Genomic DNA, 19,462 nt, shown 5'->3' with positions numbered 1-19,462 from the left:
ATGTTCATTCTTATGGTTGTCATCTCAAATTTTTCTTTGTAATTGCTGAAGTTTAAATGCATCATTCTTAAATGTGCATGCTCCTATTTGTACTCATTTTGCAGGGTTTAACTGAGCATTTGTAAACTTTGTGCAGTAAATAGTACTTATGCATCTATTGGAAATATCTATACTGGAAAATTTGTGGCATTAAAATGAAGTGATCTTGAAGAAAAGAACCAATAACACTAAATATAATTAAAAGACTGACTCAAAGTACTGTTAGTAACCTGCACATGCCACGAGGGTTTCCCATTGGAATGGGATCTGTTTGATGCATGTCTGTTAGTCTGTCCTTTTCCCATTCATTTGTGTGCATTCTTACAGTGACTTCACTTGTTTCCTGCGTTACTAATTTTGTCTGAAACCACATTGTGTGCTTTACTGAAGGTGTGAGACTGATCTATCTATAAGGCCAATTGTGTTTAAGGTAAAGTAAAAAATAAAGTAAAAAAAGAAAAAAATAAACTACTCATCTTCAATACCTATAAGTGAGGTTTCTTGTCAGGCTGACTCTTAGAGGAACACAGTGCCCAATGATTTTTCTCTTGGTGTATGCATTATATCATCATAACCAACGCTTTATGCACTGTATTCATCAGTGGAATGAAACAGAGATCCCTCTCAGAATTAAGGAATGGGAACTAGGGAGCAGAAAAAACACCCTTGGATAAGATATGGGATTGGAATTTATGCCTCACTGTGTAGATTTTTGTAGTTAGCCTTTTTTCTTTATCTTGCTGACACATTATGGAGTTATCTTTTAAGTCTATTTTTAAATGGTTTTTGGCTTATTTTGGAAATTTGCTTTTCAAGATTATATAGTTCAATGCATATTGCAATGCTCTGTGTGATTTCCTTGTGTGAGTTCTGATGGGTTAAGCAGAAAGCATTTCTGCTCTCTTTATGAACTAAACCAGTCACATACGGAGGAAGCTCTACTTTTTAATACAGAGGTCTAAAATTGTAAACTTTTGAATGTGCTGTGTTTTCTGGTTTGAGACTTTGTTTTTGTTGTTGGTTTTTTTTTTTTGGTTTTTTTTTTTGGACTCTCACTTAAAAAAATACTATATAATTATGTATAGCTTGAGAAGTTGGTGAAAGAAATGAAACTAAAATCATACTCTGGAGCAGTTGTTCCTGCTGTAGTATTTCTGAGAGGGAGAATGGTACTGCCTTTAGGTGTTTCTCTTTTGCCTGTTCATTTGCATTTAGTTCATTATATTACAAATAGATTTGCATATTGTGAGTGTCTGTTTGACCTTCTGTGGGTGTTAGTAAGCATCTGAGAAGATGTTTACTAACTCTTCATTTATAATTTATTTTTCAGGTGCAGCATAGCTTTTTCTGCTTTTTTCAGAAAGTTTCAAAAAGGTGTAACATAAAGAAAATAAAGGAAAAGGGTTTCAGAGCTTGTTACTTTACTGATAAAAAATGGAAGGAGGGAATTCTAAGTCTCCCCACAGGAGATTCTTTCTGTGCAGTGTCCATTCTGCTATTCTATGAAAATAAAAATTAGAAGTGAGAAAGGCCAATAGTTTGTGTCATGGGAAGATATCTTATGAAATTAATTAGACATCTCATGGAGATGAATGATAAATTCCGTTAGGATGGTTAATACTGATGATATAATAGATTTTATTAAAGCACTTGAGTTTGTGCCATGCAATAACTTCAAGAGAACCAAACCCAAGGTATCATGTAATAATTAACTCAATTTACTGCATCTCTCTGCATCATACATTGTGGGGTCTCCATTGATTCTTGTATGAAAGTTTTGATATCTTGAAGTCTCAGTTGAAACTAAAGTTTCAAATCCAAACTATATTCATAAGAAATGTGAAAACACAGACATGGAAAGATGCCATAATAGGTTGTTGTTGTTCTTTTGTAATATGTACAACTGCAGAGGCATAATGATGCAGAGCATTCCAATTTCTAAAAAAGGGCTGTTGTTTCAGTTGGTGAAGTGGGAAGCAGTTTTTAACCAAGTCAACGTCTCCTATCCTTGCTGTAATAAAGCAGTCTGGTGCTTTGATAGAAACAGAGAAAATCAGAGGGTTTTTTAATGCCATTAGCATGTTTAAATCTGTTATATTATACTCTGATTATTACAGTCACAGTATTTGAATGAAATAATCTCTGTTTGAACCCCATTTCTTTTCTAAGGAATGTTTATTCTGAAAATTGCAATTATGAAAGGCCAGATTTGAAAAAAAGTTACAGTAGTTATTGTCTAGCACAGTTTGAGTCACCGGGCAAGCTCAGTTTGTGAGGGTCAGCATCCTTGGAGCTGCAGACCTTCATGACACTTAGGGTCACGTGTCCAGATTTATTCTCCAAGTAAACAGTTAATTTGTGGTGGAGGTCAGCATCAGTATTCACCTCAAGGAAGGGGATCTTTCTATAAATCTCTCTAATTAGCCCTCTGGCTTTGTAATAACTGCAATACTGAATGACTGAAGGTAGTTCATTTTTGAATTTGTAATTTCTTTGTTTAGTAGGACCATGATGAGGACCACAGTTAAATTTCAGACCAGATTAAGTTTTAAATCACTGAAGTTCTTCTCGTTAATAAGAAATAGCACTGTTTAATAGCTATTGGGGGAAAAAAAACTTTAGCTTCTCTCCTTCATCTTTGTCACTTATCCAGATTAACCCCTTATAGTAAGGTGATAATAGAGGCAATATATTCCTAATGTAAAGGTAATGTGGCCACATATTCAAAGCACGGCTCTGTTCACACACAACCATGACTTCAAATACACTATTTTATTTTATTTTTCCTTCAACCATGAGAAGATTACAGTGCCTGCCTGCATTTTTAAAGCACTTGTGATGAATCAGGGTACTAGTGTTAGTTGTTAAGGATGGAATTTTAAAGTCTAAATAATGTTTTTGATGCTGATTCTGTCATTAAGTTAAATCACTCTGAAAATCTAATGCTCCTCATAGCTGAGATTTTTGTTTAATGTTCCCCTTTTCTTTTATTTGCATGTGTAAATTTAATTAGATGGTGAATCGTAAAATGAAAATCCGTATTATACTTGCTTCTGTGATATGCCTTAGTTAACATAAACAAATTCAAATTCTTACCATACTAGGTACTTAGGGGGGTGGGGGGAATCACCCATGAAATAATTAAATTAAAAAAAAAAAAAAAAACCAGAAGCAAAAAACTGAAAGAATCATCAGCACCAGCAACAGATATACTTTAATTGAAGGTGACATCAATATGGAGCAATGTATTTTTCCCATGCTTAAGCAAGCACCAAATCAACAGTTGCTATGGATGTGATGACAGGATCAAGAGGATGGTATAAGAATGGCAAGGTTAATTTAGTTGTAGTTTTTTTTTCTCTGTTACAAGATTGGAAAGTTTATATTCTGTTGAAGGTTTGTTAAATCTTCAGAACTGGTTAGTTTCATGAAAACAGGCAGGTGGATGAGAGAAGTCATACAATTGTCAATCCCTTGATTAAAGCAAGGTTGCAAATTTTTGTAAGGGCAATGTCTGTGTTATTGAGCACAGTATATGAACACTAGAATAGAAAGTTAGGGAAAATTTGACTTAAATTCTCTGAGCAGCTTCATTAAAATTACATTACCTAAAACTTATTAAAAAAAAAAAAAGTGGGGGGGGATAAATGTGCTGTTGGAATTGATAGTACAGTCTGTCTTCCTAAATTTAAGAATTTTGACAAGCTTGTCGGCTCATCAATAGAGTTGAAAATGAATCGTGCTTTCTTTTGGCAAAGTAGAAAATCTGTATATGATCACTTCTGACTCCTGCTAGCAAGGCACGTGATTTCTTAAAGAACAGTTGTTGAATTTTGTGATGAAGATGTGGATATTAATGCAAGAAAATCGTTAGATAAAAGGACAGAAGCTAATGCATCATGTAATAATATCTCATAGCCACAATTAAATGTAAGATCAGATTCTATTAGCTTTACCTTAAGAAGATTATAGTCTAAAAAGACAAGGTTTTAAATTAAGAATAAAGAACTTCTGATAGGTATAGTGAATATCGATTGCATTTTGCTCCCTGTGTAGATGACAAAATGTTTCTGTAATGTGTGTTATAAATAGTACATTGGATGCCAGTTTTCAGGTTCCAACTCTGCTATTGATATCTTAGTGGTTCTAATATAATTAGCATTCAACTTCATGAGAAATTTGTTAGTTTTAAGGAAAACTCAATCAAAAATGTTTTAATCTTTTTTAAAAGGATTATTTATTTTGTAGTGGTTAGATTATTTTATAAATTAATTACAAGCTGCAATGAAAATGCAAAAAAAATTAATTTCCAAGGCTATTATGGTATAATCCAACGTTACTTAAAACCTTGCTCCTTTTTTTTATTAAAATATGAAATAAAATAAATACCATTCAAACTGAATGCTCTTTCATATGAGTTAGTGTTCATTATGATAAATCATAGAATCATAGAATGATTTGGGTTGGAAGGGACCTTTAAGATCATCTAGTTCCAACCCCCCTGCTATATATATCTTCCCTCTAGATCAAGCTGCTCAAGGCTCCATCCAGCCTGGCCTTGAATGCCTGCAGGGTGGGGGCATCCACAACTTCACTGGGCAACCTGTTCCAGTGTCTCTCTACCCTCATGGTACAGAATTTCTTCCCAATATCTAATCTAAATCTACCTTCTTCCAGTTTAAAACCATTTCCCCTTGTCCTGTTGCTACCTCCTCTTATAAAAAATCTCTCCCCAGCTTTTCTATAAGGTCCCCATTCAGCTACTGGAAGGCTGCTATAAGGTTCCCCCCAAGCTTTCTCTTTCTTAGGCTGAAAAGCTCAAGCTCTCAGCCTGTCCTTGTAGGGGATGTGCTCCAGCCCTCTGATCATCTTTGCAGCCCTCCTCTGGACCCACTGCAACAGCTCCACGTCATTCTTGTGTGGGAGGCCCCAGCAGTGGATGCAGTACTCCAGGTGGAATCTCATGAGAGCAGAACAGAGGGACAGAGTCACCTCCCTCAGCAACCTGCTGGTCACACTTCTCTTGATGCAGTGCCAAATATGTTTGGCCTTCTGGGCTGTAAGCACACATTGCTGGCTTACACTGAATCTTTAATCAACCAACACTCCCAAATCCTTCTCCTCAGAGCTGCTCTCAAGCCATTCTCCCCCCAGCATGCATGTGTGCTTGGGATTGCTCCAACCCACGTGCAGAACCTTGCACTCAATCACTTTTAGGTCAGTTTTGCATGTGTGTGCATATACATGCATGCATGTCTGTGTGAAAGAGTTACTTGGATGAATCTATCTTACTATTCAGATGTTACTTTTGGAGATACGCTTCTCCCTGTCCCAGGCTTTGATTTGCCACAGAGACTACCCTCATACTGTGAAAAATCATGTTCTTTTGGACGAAACTTAAATCAGAAAGTCTATGTTAGAAGCACCCATAATATTCTTCCACACAATGAGACCAGAGATGATCTAGATTAATACCTCCTTTCTAATGTAGGCACACTCTTAGCACTAATTGTGTTGCTGTAACTACCTGATTCTGTTTTGTTGTGCTGCCTGTTAATTTAGGCAGTCATTGGATAACTACAGGTGCTTGGGTCATCTTGTATAAGTGTAATAGAAAATACATACTGATTGGTCTTGATCACAAACAAAGCACCTTTGTACCTCCTTGTATTCATTTTCTAAAAACAGAAATACCCCAACACATTCTGTAATTATGATTACACTTGAATGTAAGGCCAATGAACCTTGCTTGTAAAATTGCCAGATGGGTCATTGTAAAAATACTTCTCTGGAGACTTTCTTCTCAAAGGGCAAAACACATTTTGTGCTCAAGCTAGTTTGATTTCAAGTCGTGAGCTGGGCATTGTGGAAGGCTGGCATTGATTAAGGACAGAAGCACATAGTTCTACTTCAATCTCAATGATAATATCAATCTCAATGATAAGTATTTTGATGGAATTGTCATGTGTAAGTATTTCTACACTTGCTATCATATAAGCATACATGAAGATCAAGCAGTATTTTAAAAAATCTTACTGTATCTGTTTATCATAACAGAAGACTAACAACTTTTTTTTGTGGGTAACCTAGATTGATAATGAAAATTTGATATTTTAATTATTCAAGATGTTTGTATATTCATGCATGGCTCTTCATGCCTTTAATGAATGAGCTATTCCTTGGGGAAAGAAAAAAATTAAATAAAAAGGAAAAACCAAAACCTCAGCTAAATAAGCTGTTTTGGAAGGGGAGCTGTAGAAACTTGCAAGTTGTGTTTACATAATTTGACCTGTCTGCTCCCTGGTAAGTTCAATCTGGTAAAAAATCTTCCCACACTTGGCCAAGGCAGGCTTTGCCTATTGCAGACTGAGGTTTTAATCAAGAAATTTTGTTTTGTCAATTAAAGCTTTTGCATCCTTTTCATGTTATTACCTTCCTTGCGTTGTGATGATGCTTCTTTTTCCTTATGCACTGTAACTTAAATGTTAAAATAAAATTGTTGGTTGCATTTATATAAATTTTTTTTATCCCAAACATGAAGTCAACAAGAGTTGTACTATAAGGTCTAATGTTTCTGGAATGAAGTTCTGGGTCAGAGAGGAAGAAGTCTGAGGGCTATCAAGAAAAAGGGGAATGAAGCTATGCAGAGCTTTGTTGGTCACAAATAGACTGTAAAAATTACATTTACAGCGTGTGATCTGTCGAGGAAAGCTATGCTGCGTATAAATTATTGAGAACCTTCCTTGCAGTAATTCTGCTGAGTTGTGAATTTAAAATTCAATCTTGAACTTCTATAAGAATCTTATTGTTCTCCCATACCAAAGAACAGAGCTAGAAGCACACGGAAGGCGGCTTCAGAGATTTCTGGCAGCCAGTAAGACAGACTGTTTTATAGCAGGTATCTTTGAAAAATGGTAATTAGCAAGAAGGAGGATCAGAAGATGTTAAACTCTATGTAATGAAGGTTATTTTTGTAGACAGTATGATGGTAATCACTGGTTTCAGTGGCAGAAGTCAGCTGTGAAACAGAAGTTAGGTCATGTCTTGCTTGTATTGCTATTTTTGCATGTTTGAATTTCTTTGCAAAAATCATGTGTTATGTCTTGTATATTTTTTTCAGTTTATATTCTGTCAGCTAAAATTATTTTTAGAAGGCTACTTGATGTGTTTCATTACATTACATTATTGACAAACATTTAAAAAAATGTGCTTTTCTGTTAAATTGTTAAATCATAAAATCAATGTCTTGGGTTGGAAGGGATCTTGAAAATCATTTAGTTCATCTAGTTTGTGCTGCAGACAGAGATGCCAACCAGCACATCAGACTGCTCAGGGCTCCGTCCAGCCTGGCCATGAATGCCTCCAGGGATGAGGCATCCACAGACTCTCTGGGTAACATGTTCCCATGCCTAACCACACTCTGAATAAAGAATTTCCCCATAAATTTAACCTGAATTTCCCCTCTTTTAATTTACAGCTGCTCCCCCTTTTCCTATCACTATCTTCCCATGTAAAGAAAATTGGTCTCCTTCCTGTTTATAAGCTTCTCTAAAGTGCTGCATACTTCTTGAGACAGAAAGTTCTAACACTGTAGTTCAGGAAATGTGTAAAGTGTTATCTTGTAAAATGTTTTTGTTTGTTTCTGTTTGGTTTTTGTTGTTGCTTAAAAAGGACAGCCTTATACCTTATTCTTGATATTGCCAGAAGCTGTTAGAATTGTTTAAAAACACCATGTATAGTGTTGGAGGTTTGCCTTTATGTATTAATATCCTATTAAAAAGATAAGATTTTGTAAAGGATTTTGATTGCCTATCAGAGTATTTATTATTTCTTGTATCTAGTGTTTTGGGGGTTTTGTTTTTGTTTTTTGTAATAATAGTGCTGGAAGTCAGTGTGGATAATTAATGGCAAAGGCTTTTCTTTTCACGATGAAGGTATCAAGTAGATTTTCCTCAACAGCCATATTTGATTACAAAGGGAGCCAAGTCTTATCATTTCCAATATAAGTTGGGGAAATGGCAGCAGTTCCTTAACTGATTAAGAGAGTCTGTATTTCTCATGCCTAAAAAGGGCTCTTCTTGAAGCTACTCCCAAAGTAAACTTTTATTAGGGTTACATTACCACTTCTATTAGTTACAAAACAAAATATTTGGTAAACTAGATTTGAACACTCCTTTGTATGTGTTGATTACCAAGCTTAAACTTCACTACTCATGGGGATGCCTTTATTCCAGATTTTCCTTGGAGACCAGCAGTATGAAACTAATATGAAATGGCTGGAAAGTTTCCTTTCAGCAGAGTCTGTTAAACTGATTATATTCTCTTTTTTTTTTTTTTGTTTTTTAACATAAGATCTGAATATCTTTGTGGTTGCCAGACATATAACTACTAATGTAGCTGGCATTATTCTGCTGGTTGCATATTTGGGTAATTGCATTTCTTTTCCTACTTGATTACTCCTGCTCCCATTTATCTTCTTGTGTAATCCATCTTAAACTACTTTAGTAGAGATGCACACAGTATTTATGAAAATAATGATTAAAAAACAAACAAACAAAAACCTGGCATCATGTTACTGCAGCTGCTTCTTGGTTTCTGTGATCTTTATAAATAATGTAGCTGTGACTTCATTAAGAAGTTACAGTGACTTCTATAAGGTGTTTTATCCATAATTACTCATGTTTCTAACAACCAGAAATGTAATGGGGACATCCTATACATACTGTTCTATTAACTGTAACATTCTATTTTTAGTTAAGGAATAACAAACAGTGCAGTTTATTTCGTTGATGGTGACACTGAAGTGCAACCTATATGTAATGCTTTCACTTTTGGCATCTCATGCATCCTGTTTTATTTCTTCTCCTGAGTTTTGAAGGTTGAGGTCTGTTCTTGGTTCTTTCAAATTCAGTTTATAAAAGTATTTATGTTATTATTATAAGATATTTGAGTGGGGTTATTTTCAGATATTCAAAAATATTTACATAACTGTTATTCTTCTTGTGTTTGGGTTTATGTCCTCATGCCTTTCTCCTTCCTACTCTGTTTAGATGCTGCTCTGAGCAGTGGGTAGTTCTCCCAGAGAGACATCCCTCTGGCAGCTCTGGCCGAGTCCTGCAAGTACTTAGCAGAAGCTCTGTTACAAAGGCCAGCATTCCATTTCTTGAGATAAATGGAAAATTTGAGAAAACAGGGCAACAGTGATTATAGAGAGTTCTCTATGAAGCAGCAGAATACAAGTTTAGCTAGTTACTGTGGAAATGCGAACTGCTATTCAATTTTAAAGTTGATAATTTTTAAGTAATGGTATCTGTGAAGAGAGTACTATCTTGAAAATTGCTGTAAAGGTTTTATGAGTGTCATAACATCCAGAATGCAGATGAGGTTTCTGTTTACTTTAGTGTTCCATTCTAGAAATCAAGTATATTTAGTTAGATAGATTCATTCAGTCATTCTCTTCCCCAGGAGGAGCAGCAATAATAAAATTCTCGTAGGAGCTAATATATATTACTCTCAAAATTTTCCTTCCAAAATGAATACTGGAAATTATTTGCAAAGTCTAAATTCTCTTCCTATATCTCAAGTAGATCCATACTGTTGAGCATAGTAAATGCACCACTGCTGACTTTTTAATTAATTAGTCTTGTAATCATATAATAGTTGTATGGTAGTATGAGATGACATTTTAGCTGTGATGTTGGTAATTCGAAAATGTGAAAGCCTGAATACTGTAAAGGGAAAAAAGAATTGCAGATTGATTTAGTTATGTTTGTAGCTTCTGTTAAACCTTCACTACATGTTGTCTGTTGCTGAACTGAAGAAGCATTTAACCTCTAAGTGTGGAGGCTGAAGTGCTCTTTTTGTCAGAAGTGAAATCGGAGTTCCTTCAGTACTTCTGAAAAATGACTGTCAGATTTCCAAGCAGAAAATTATGAATTGATTTGCATGAATTTGAAGTCTGAAGTTGAATCTGTGGAAGAAGATCTGTAGAAGTCTAGACAAAGCACCTGTTTAAAGTAACCAGAAAGTTTAATTCTTTCATGGAGATTCTACCAGCATGAAAATCTGTCTTAATATCAGAAATAATAAATATCTGGGTGGTTAAATAATCACAGTGTAGAACAGTGATACATCCTTACAAAATATTGACCTATAACTTTCAAATGTTTAAGCATCAGGCAACAAAGCCATCATAAAATTGGCCTAATGTCATCATTATGTAGGACATCTGGATGCTTATTCTCAATTAGAGCCACATGTTGTTATGTGATTTGAGCTTTTTCTTTTCCTGGTGTAGGAGCTCTGTACAAGGCCTGAGTTTCACCTTTAACATTTGTAAAATGTTAAGAATATTTTATGTTGACTATCTTTTTTTTTTTCTTTTTTTCTGTTAGTAATGATCTGCTAGTAATTGATCTTAGCTTTGAAATATATGGCCTTTACATTTTTTAGATCCTTTTCTTCTCCCATCCTCAAAATGGGGGATTTTCATAACTCTAAAGGGGAAAACTAGTAAAGAAGAATTGGAAACATATTTCTAACTATCCTGTCTATAACTCTTAATTTTCTGGAGGTTTTTGTCAGGTAACGGAAAAGGGGAAGTGTGCTACTTAGCAGTATTGGGGTAATAATAAATTGGTGATAGGAGGTGATATTCTCTTCTTATGGAGCCAGGCCCCAAAGGAGAATCAGGTTTCATCTTTACTGTGTAGTTCTTAAGTGCCTTCTGTTATATTGCAAGTCTAATATTGTTCAACTGTTAATTAAATGTCTATTCTCCTGCACACAGAGACTTCAATAAGGAGTGACATTGTTAGGAGCACTGTAGTTTTATAACTCCACTTTTGAGTGCAGAAGAGAAGAGGGAATTGTACAGCTTTTTGTGAACCATTGTAGTATTTGGATACTTGGCATGAAACTGAGAAAATTTGCTTTGCTGTTCTCATCAGCTGATAGGTAAGAGCTGACTTTGTATGTCTCAAAATGAAGGTTTTGTGTATCTCCTTGAATGGAGGTTACTAGGAATAGCCTTGTAAAACAACATACAGTCATGCATTCTAAGGGTAAAAATAATAATAAATAAATAAATAAATAAACATGAGAAAACAACTTTTTAAAAACTTGGATTTTGAGCTATGTGATTCTGATAGAAGGAGACATTTTGCAAGTTATAAATTTTCAGAAAGTTCTGTGAACAGTTATGAATGAGATAATAGTGCAGCTTTGTGTTGTTACTCATATTGCAGTGGACGGTGCTTAAGATAACTTCTTGAAAAGCTGACTGTATCTCCACTTTGATACAGTCTACTGCATAGTAGAGAGTCTCACTGATAAATTTGTATGGCAGTGACTAAGTAAGCTTTGGCTGTCATCCAACACTGCTCTAAAATAGTTTTGAATGTTTCTTATGATTACTTATGCCTTACATTAAGACATACTGAAGAGGTCTGTTTTTTTTTTGCTAACACTGCTTGTCTTATATTCTTTTGTGATCCTGATCAGTGGAGAGCTTTTTTTTTTTTTTTTAATGTATGAAGGAGTTCAGTTGGTCATTTAAAGCCTATCTGAATCATGTGTTGATTCTACTTAACTTGCTGATTTTGACTTCTTTCTTTTCAATTTCTTTTACTGTTTTCACTCTTTTTTAAGCAGCAGCCTGTTAGATCACCATCACTAGTCAGAAAGTTTCCATTTTTTCAGCCTCAGTAACACCCGAAGTGTACACACCAACTCTTCACTTATGGTATTTGACTTAAGACTGAAAACAGATTGGATACATTCATCAAATGCTTTCAACATAAAAATTCAATTCATTAAAATCTAACTTGCTTTTAGACTTTGCCGAGATATGAGTATCACAGTGATGAAGAAAGGAAGTTAAGGTTTGTTAATGTAGTAGTTAAGGTTCTAAGGAGAAGCTGAGCATCAAGTGTACATCAACAAAAATCAGGCTGCAGGATACTCTTTCTTTAGCAGGCACTGAAATTTGCATTTAAAGTTTGCTCTATAAAACATTTTATGTATAACATCTTAAGTGTTACTTTGAATACATTCACTTCTGCATAAAAAAGCCCCTGTACTTTCACTCTTAATTAATCATAGTATAGCATACTTTTTAATGAGTATATACTCACTGATAATTCTGTTTTGATTAAACAAGAAACTCCAACAAATCATTTCAGGACATTGTATAATACCACTGAATAAAATTTATATGCTTTATTTCAACCAGTTTCCTCTTTTAAGAAGTCTGCCATCTTTGCAATTTTGTTTAGAACCCAGAATTCACCCTCTTTAATGTAATATGTAAATAAGCTTTTACTGCTTCCTGTTCTATTTAGCATTAGAAAACTTTTTGCCACTTCCTAATACATATGTCAAAAGAAAATATTAGTATGAACCTGTTAACATCTGCTGAAACAATTCTAGTATATGTGGAAAGGAAATTAATCAGAGGAACAAATGGTCTTGAAAGGAAGGAAATTTTGTATTAGGGTTCTGGAGCAGCCATAATTCAGTTCCATTGTTCCACAGCAGCATATGACATGCAGTCCCATTTTTGATGTTTATCACCTATTGCTATATGGAGGACTTGGACTTGCTGAACTTCTAACTTGGCAGATAAATGAGGAGAAGTCTCTGAAATGTGCTGGAATAAAGTGCAGCATTAAGCTTAAAAGTGCTTATATATTTTGCTACTGATTATGAAAACTTTTTTCAGCAAATGTATACTATTAATGTCAATATAGATTATTACTGAAAAGAGTTAGCAATATAGTTTATACTGTCTGGTTAATTTTTCATTTTTTCCTCATTGGTCTTATTTGTTGCTTATATGTTGATTGATCTTGGGTTTTTTTTGTTTTTGTTTTTTTTTTTTCTTTTGTTCTGCTTTTTGCTTTAGTTCCACAGTAAAACAGATATTGTTTGAAGGTCTTGCTTTCTCCCTTGTATTCCTGTTTAAACAACAGAAAAAAATCTGTGAGACTTTGTAATTGGAATAAGTTGGAAGGCGCTTTGAGAATTCGATTCATCTACTCTTCATCTTCAAGCAGTACTAATAATGTCAGGGATGGATAAGGTTGCTGAGTGTCTTGTTCAATCTAGCCCTGGGAATCTGTTGATAGGTTATAGGTTCTCCCTGGACTATGCATTCCAGTGCTTATCTGATGTCACTAAGAATAATTTGTGTTCCACCATTACTCCCCTCTGTACATCACAGGATGATTGCTAATCCACTTTATGTATGCACACCTCTAACATGATTTTCCATGGTTGTCTCTGTTTCATATTGAAGAGTCCTATTTCTACTTGGCCCTCCATCATAGAGAAGACATCTTGAACCTTTGATCTTTTTCCTTTCTGAAGTTGTTTTTCAGGTCTGCTTTGTTTTTGTGAATGTAAACTTGTAGGCTGCCCTTGATCTAGCATAGAACTATAGGCTAGCCTTGCCCACAGACAACTTCAGGTTCCTATCCTATAAGTGGTAGCTGCAGTCTTATTTTAGTCTTGCTTCAAATCATGTGTGAGGATTTAAAAGTTAAATGTGTATAAATGTGCTGTTCTTACTGAACTGAGTTTAAAAGCTGTTGTAATTCTGTCTAACCTTTCACCCTACTGCAGTAGTGAACTTAATGAATTAACCACTTAAAGTTGTTGTTTTGTATCTGTTTTTAGATATGCTTACTTCCATTTCATTAGCAGTTCTCCAGTTTCCTATTGGATGATTTATCTTAAGTAATTATTTTGCAAAACGGTGGCATATGCTGCAAAAATGTAAGTTATCATGGACATCTTTAAATACCTTTAAATATTTTCAGTCTCAGCTATGTAATTAAAAAACTAGTTGATGTGCAAATGGGCATGTGCAGGAGAAAAAAACTGACAGCTTATGAACTGATATAGCACCTCTCACAATACAGCGTTTGTGATTACCTGCTATAATGGATGCATATTTTTTCTGGTTTTGAAAATCTTCTGTTTGAAAATACGTTCAGTTAATTATTTTCAACTAGACATTTTAAATTATATTTTCTGTATGTATTGCTGTGCAGTTCAAGTTAATGTCAGACACTGCTAATGCTGTTTTAGCACAGACACCGAATTAAGCAGATACTATTTTAAAGGATTAATGACCCATGTGACATTAGGCTGTACATTCCCCAGATAACGAGTGCCATCAAAAGCAGATATCCTGGTGTTGCTGCTAGCTGTTATGACGTTAAACTCAATGCTGAAAGATGTGAAATAATTTTCTGCTTTTAGTATTTCTGTTTCTCCTGTCTCATGTTTATTGGTGAAGTGCAAAGGGACACAGCTATTATAAGCTAAAGTAATAATTTGTGGAAATATTGTGATGATACACATCCATCATTATTTCCATCAGGGATTGTTTTGTTTTTAGCTTAAAATATTCTGATTTATCTCCTTTCTTTCTCTTCTCCCCATTTTGCTACTGTACTTCATCACGTTTCTCCCTTACATGCCTTGGCACAACTTCTTGTCAGCTGCCCTGTGAAGATTATGGGGTGCATCCTGCTGAATGGTTTAGGAAAAGAAGCCTGAGGGCTGCTGTCTGTGTCTCTCCCTGTTGCCAGTGCTGACCCCCAGGGAGCTTTCCCAGGACCAGTGAGTGGCTGCTGCATGACAGCAGAGTGGACAGCAGGATGTCAGTACTCTGCTGTTGCTGTGGAAGCAAGGCCTTGGGGAGTCAAAAAGAGCCTATGTTTTTACAATGTATTTCATTCAGGTACCAGAAGGTCTTAGGTGTGCCCAAAGGTTCTGCCACGTTGGCTAAGCTGTTTTTGAGCAAGCTCCTGGCTCCAGCATTCGTAAATTAGCTGTTTTTACATCTGAGAACTTGTAGAGTAAGATGCAAAAGGTATACCTCAGACACAGAAAACATTTCATTTCCTCAAAAAGGTGATGATTTTCACTCAAAAGAATGCTTGCAAGAGATAAGTGAATGCAGTGCTTCCTTCTGCACAAAAACATTTATACCCATTTGGAACTGTGTTTTAGGTATTGACAACGTGATTGAGTTCCAGCTTGCTCTCTCTTTCCGCTTTATGGTTCTCCTTTTGGCAGACAAGTATGGGAGTGGTATTCTTTGCCTAAGTCAGCCCAGTCTTATGCTTCTCAAAGCTCAAAAGTGGCCTAACAGAAAAGGAAGAGTGACCATGGGTGTTATGTCTGGGAAGGAGCGTACCCAGTTCTGTTCCTGTTTCTTTCCTAGGGTTTTGTTGTTGTTTTTCTTTTCAATATGCTTGAGCAAGTATCTATGTGTAGTAGCTACTGCAGGAGCCCAGAAGCTTATTTCTGGGGGCTAACAGCAGATTTCTATTAATAGTTTTAGATGTACATTAAAATGTTAGCAATTCTCTGTCTGTGCTAACATAACACTATGATTTCTGGAAAACGATAATTTCAAATGAATGCTCAATGATTTGGCAATGCTCCAGAAGTTCTGAAGTTTATTTCAGAACATCCTGATTGTCTTTTCTTGTAAACTGTTTTGTTTTTAATGTAAAGTAGATTTAAATCAATTTGCAAATTTGATGTAAATCGTATTGTTGGGATTAATATAGGTGTTAATATATAGGAAGAGCTGAGATGCTTTCACTCTTAGTAGTAGTGCATTAATTACGTTTGTTCATCCAAATTTATGTACATCATTTTGATGAAGTGTGGATTTATTATATTAAACATGTGCTATTAATATGCATACACTTAAATTTGACAAGTATAGGTCTTAGAATCACAGAATCATAGAATGGTTTAGGTTGGAAGTAAAGACCATCTAGTCCAACTGCCGTGCTACAGGCAGGGACATCACTCACTAGGTCAGGTTGCCCATAGGCTGAACCAGCCAGGCCTTAACTTCCAGGAATGGGCCATCTGGGCATCCTAGGCCAGTGTCCAGTGTAATTTCTTCTTAATGCCTAATCTAAATCTGCCCTAATTCAGTTTAAAACTCAGTATGACTTCCTGATATTCTTTGCTATTTGCATTGTCAGTGGAATATAAGGGAAACTATTAAGAAGGTGGCTAGTGTGATTCAGGAGAAACTGAAATAGCATAATTTACAGGATTTTGTGTTGACATCTTCCAGTTTAAAAATAAATTAAAACAACAGCAACAAAACACCACAACTCTTCTGTGTTGTATGAAAAGGTATGCTTCTTTTTGCAACTGCTAGAAGTTTTTAAGTTAAAAAGCCATTTAGCAGGAAAGTAGATGATCTGAGTTAAGTTTTCATTTTAAGTGAAAGCTAACAGACACTTTAATTTCCCTGTCAGACTGTTGAATTTCCTAACCTCTTCTCTTAGGATGTATGAGCAATTGGAAATGTTTTGAAAGTAGAAAATGTATTAAGAATATTTTTAGAACTATCCTTGGTGCAGAATATGCATTTACTGTTTTGCTGCTTCTGCTGTGGCAATGGTAGAGTGCCATGCCTGTGAGAACCTCTGATGCTTTGGTACACTTTAGTGCCTTGGCAGCCTCAATTAGTGTTTTGACATTCTTCACTTGGTGTTTTTCTTTGTGGTGTGTGTTGTTTTGTTTTGTTTTTTTTAAGTCTCTTTTATTCATTAGATCTGTATTTAACCTATTTTCTATTTTTATTTTTCTGTGGCATGACAAATTCTAGAAATACCCAGTAAGTACTGGGTTTCAGTTTAACAGAGTACTATGTCTCATATACAGTGAAAAGCTCTATCAGTGCCTGATACGTATTCAGCTTGGAGGAGACAGTGGAGATTATATACAGCTCTGTCCAACCCCACTGATATGTTTGAGACTAGATGAGAACACAAACAGTGATGTTAACATTCATCTCTGACCAAAACATCTTCTTGAGTATGGAACAGATAGCCAGAGGTTATGGTGGTTTCTTATATTAGATGTCTCGCAGCTTCCAAGGTGTTGCATTATCTACTGAGACTTCAGCAGATAAAGGGGAGACTTCACTCAAAATGGTGTCATTCTCACCTTTCTGTTTGTATTTATCTGAGCTATGTATAATAACATAACATAAACTGCTTCAAATCTGAAGTCCATCTGGACGAGTTTCCTATGGATACGTGGAGTTACTGGATGCCCCACAATTCCTTTATTAGATAAGTAAACTGTCAGCATTCATTCTCCTTCTATGCTTATGACTTTATGTTTAAAGTAGATGTTCATATCCCACCCAGTCTTTTCTAAGCAAAATGTCCATAGCCTGGATGATCGTTCCTAATGTGGAAACTGTTCCAAACTTTTGGTTGTCTTAGCCTTCTTCCTTCCATATCTAATTCTGATATAATTCTTACATTGAGTAAGGTAATTGCTTGTGCTATCTAATATACAAACAAAATATTAATTATATAGTGGCAGCACAACAGTTGCTCTTTTGTTCTTCATTTTTGTCTTTATTGGTTTCTGGACTTCAGAATGAAGCTCTGATGACTTTTTTTTTTCCTTACTTTTTAACGTACAGCTGAGCTCCTACCTCGATATGCCTTTCTTAACTTTGATGGTTCAGTCTCGTTATATAAACTGAGAGGCTTTTAGACTGCTGATGTTTTATGTATGGATTGTGCCTCCATCTCTATTTAAATTCTTAACCTTTTGCGTTTGTCATCTTGTTTGTCTGCTTAGTGCTTCAGTCCATTAAGGGTTAGGACTGTCTTTGCTTTCCTGCATAAAGGTTGAATTTCTAAGCTATACAATTCCTGTATAACTCCTGTGTTATAACTCTTGTGTATAAAACTAGGAGCTGCAAGTATAGCCTCTCCCCACTAACTATTGTATTTTGTTTTAAAATATAAGACGAAAATTAAGGCTTTGAAATGTGACTAATTAGAGGTTATTTGCAGAGCAAATATGTATATATTCTCTGGTTTCATTTATGCTGTCAAATTGGAAAGCAGATTGAAAATTTTTCAGGAATACTTGCATCTGCTGCAATTAAATTATCTTTTACTTCTTAATTTCCTCCAAAATCTCAATGTTGTACACTGTAAATGCAGAAGTTGGGAATTCACTAAGGTACATTATTTGTAGCTAGTCTGTGGAGAGCTTTTCTCATGTAGTTCTAATGTTCTTTGGTTTCATATGCCCTGAAAGGATGTCACCTTTGTTCGGCCTTCTTTTCATACGTTAAACTTAGAACATCAAGCTTTTCCAGTGCCTTCCTAACCCTTCTGGGTAGCCTCTTCTGTCCCTTCCACCTCCTTTACCCCTCAAAACTTGCTTACTCTTCTTCAGGTTTTGCTTTTATCTCACTGAACTTCCAGAGCTTGAAATAAATCTCACATTAAAAATAAAAATAAATAAACTATCTTCTTCATTATTTTTGAGATTCCTCTTTATGATGCTTTTTGTTTGCACTGTTTTTTTGTTCTTATTTTTGAAACATACTTTTAAGAATTGCTGTTGTGATTAGTTATTTTAAGGTAAAAAACTTCCAAAATTTGTACTCTAAGCTTTGGCTCACTTCCTTCTGCTTATGTGTGCAAGCATGAAAACACCACAACAATATCTCTAAATTTTGGTTAGTTCTGTTGTTTGGGTTTCGTCTTTAGTTCTCTTTTGTTTCATAAATCATATATGGCTTAAGCCTCAGGTTTTGGAGCAATATTTTCTATAATAAAAATCAGAAGTCGGTACTGATCTGTGTTTCTTATGTAGTGTGTATTAAATGTATCAAAATAATATCTAAAATTGATCAATTTATCAAGCAAAATTATATTCGATCTTTATTGTGTAATATTTTGATTTTCTCAAAGTAGTAGGATACTTGATTTTGGAAATAACAATTGTGTTGTTTAATAATAGTTTATATAAACACAGGATGATAAAGTTTGTCTTGAGCGGGGATTTGAGAAGGGCATTGGTGACATTTTTGCTCTCTGCTTGGCTGTGATTGTTCTTATGCAAATCTATGTATAAGGATACTGCCATTGAGCAGTGAATGTAGTCTGAGCTGTGGGCATAGTCTACCTTGATTTCAGTGAGGCATTTAACAACATTCTTATAATGAAGCTAAGGAAGTGTGGAATAGATGAGTGGACAGTGAGGTGCGTTGAGAACTGGCTGACTGAGAGCTCAGAGGGTTGTGATTGGCACCACAGAGTCCATTTGGAGGCCTGCATTTAGCGGTATTCCTCAGGGGCTGGTGCTAGGTCTGGTCCTGTTCAACATCTTCATCGATGACCTTGATGAGGGGATAAAGTCCACCCTCAGCAAGTTTGCTGATGATACAAACCTAAGAGGAATGGCTGACACACTGGAAGGCTGTGCTGTCATTCAGTGAGACCTGGACAAGCTGCACAGCTGGGCAGAGATGAACCAGATGAGGTTTAACAAGACCAAGTGTAGAGTCTTGCTCCTAGAGAGGAATAACTGCATGCACTGGTACAGGCTGGGGGATGACCTG

At 35.5% G+C, this 19,462-nt stretch overlaps 1 protein-coding gene across 2 annotated transcripts in view; it reads left to right on the top strand.

Annotated features, from left to right (window-relative positions):
* Positions 1–19,462, top strand: part of CTTNBP2 (cortactin binding protein 2) — a 78,442-nt gene that overhangs the window by 13,933 nt on the left and 45,047 nt on the right. The gene's annotated exons all lie outside the window — the stretch shown is intronic.

Source organism: Cyrtonyx montezumae, unplaced genomic scaffold (assembly GCF_038088225.1).
Source record: "Cyrtonyx montezumae isolate F1298 unplaced genomic scaffold, pur_monq_1.0 scaffold_3, whole genome shotgun sequence".
In the NCBI taxonomy this organism is placed as follows: Eukaryota; Metazoa; Chordata; class Aves; order Galliformes; family Odontophoridae; genus Cyrtonyx; species Cyrtonyx montezumae.
Note: the sequence above shows the minus strand (reverse complement) of the source record. Positions and strands in the feature narration are given on the sequence as shown.